Here is a 2,171-nt window from a genome sequence, read left to right as displayed (position 1 = left end):
CTCTGGAGTTCAGTTCATTTAACATAAAGACCAACATGTTTAGATTGTTTCCAGTTTATTGCTACAAATAATGTGTCAATGAACAAACTTGTACTTATATGACAAGGTCCCAGAGGAGCAAAGTCCAAGTTGGAGGTGGGGAAGGGGGGAGAGCCAGGCTTTCCTCCCTCTGGAGGCCCCCCCAGGGAATTTTTTGCCTTCCGAGTCCTGCATCCCTCCACCTCTGACTTCCCTGCAGGTTCTCATCTTCTGGCTGCATAATCTGCCTCACTCTGATAGGAACACTCGTCATTGGATTTGGGGCCTGCTTGGATAATTCAGGATTGTCTCATCTTAAAATTATTATCTTAATTACAAAAAATTCCTTTTCCCAAATAAGGTCACCTGCACAGGTTCCAGGGGTGAGGACCTGGACATGTTTTGGGAGTTCACCATTCAACCCACTACAAGTTTATTAAACCTTGTTAAACTCCATCAATCTTATGAATCTCATGAATGAAGAAATAGTATCTCTTAGCTGTGGTTTGAGCATCCTCTCCAGAACTCATTTTGAAATTTAGTTGGCATTGTAACAGGGTTGAGAGGTGGGCCCTCGAGAGGGGAAGAGGTCAGGAGGACTCCGTCTCAGGGGGCTTCATGCTATTGTTGCAGGTGTGGGTTAGTTACTATGAGGATGTCTCCTGATAAAAGTCCAATTTCCTTTCCTCACGCACGTTTGCTTGCCCTTCACCATGTTAGAACACAGCAAGAAGGGCCTCCCCAGATTCCCACCCTGCTCCTGGATTTCCCAGCCTTCAGGACTGTGAGCCAAAAAAAATCTCTGTTCTTGGGGAACAAGGTGTACTCACACATTGCTGGTGGGACTGCAAATTGGTGCAGCCAATGTGGAAAGCAGTTTGGAGATTCCTGGGAAAGCTGGGAATGGAACCACCATTTGACCCAGCTATTCCCCTTCTTGGACTACTATACCCAAAAGACCTAAAAAGAGCATACTACAGGGACACAGCCACATCAATGTTTATAGCAGCACAATTCACAATAGCTAGAATGTGGAACCAACCTAGATGCCCCTCAATAGATGAATGGATTAAAAAATGTGGCATTTATACACAATGGAATATTACTCAGCACTAAAAAATAACAAGATCATGGCATTTGCAGGCAAATGGATGGCATTAGAGCAGATTATGCTAAGTGAAGTTAGCTAATCCCTAAAAAACAAACGCTGTATGTCTTCTCTGATATAAGGGGGGTGACTCAAAATGGGATAGGGAGGAAGAGCATGAGAAGAAGACTACCACTAAATAGGGAAGAGAGGTGGGAGGGAAAAAGAGGCAGAAGGGGAGTTGCACGGAAGATGGAAGGAGAACCTCATGGTTATACAGAATACATGTATGATGTTGTGAGGAAAAAAAGAAAAAAAAGTGTGTCACATTAGATTGGATAGAGAGAAAGGATGGGAGGGGAGGGGAGGAGTAGGGAGGATAGGAAGGGCAGCAGAATAGAATAGACATTATGTACATTCCATGTATGTATTATATGTCAAAATACATTCTGCTGTCATGTATGACTAAAAAAAATAAAAATAAATCGTATGGTAAAAGAAAAAGTCTCTGTTCTTCATATATTACTCAACCTCAGGTGTTCTGTGATGGCAGCACAAGACCCATGAATACACTGTATTCACACTCCTTCCTTTTCTAAGATCTCTCCTTCTTGAGTTCTGGAACGTCGCTCTGTCTTGAGTCCCCCCTTCTGGCTGCTCCTTCTCGGCCTCCTCGTGATCTCCACAGGGCTTTTTCTTAAGACCTCTTATCTCCTGGATCCTCATGCTTTGCCCCCTCGGACCTCAACTAGTCCTGTAGTTTAAATACCACATTTATGTGCTCACACCCCACATTTGTGTTCCTGCTCCATCTGCTTTTCTGTCCTCTGGGCTCTGTATCCAGATTCAACCTTCCCACTAAGACGCAATGTCCTCCCGAACCGTATTGGAGGAGCTCAAGGCCAATGAAAACACATGAGCCCCTTTGTTTATCAAAATATCCTCTGGTATTTTGCATCCATTAGAAAAAGGTAATAAAGTTCTACATTTTAAAAAATGACTCCATGTAAAGACTCCAGCTGCATAATCTGTTGGCATGCCACCGCCAGCTCTCACACATGGGGCT

This window comes from Urocitellus parryii, chromosome 10 (assembly GCF_045843805.1).
Source record: "Urocitellus parryii isolate mUroPar1 chromosome 10, mUroPar1.hap1, whole genome shotgun sequence".
Classification (NCBI taxonomy): Eukaryota; Metazoa; Chordata; class Mammalia; order Rodentia; family Sciuridae; genus Urocitellus; species Urocitellus parryii.
Note: the sequence above shows the minus strand (reverse complement) of the source record.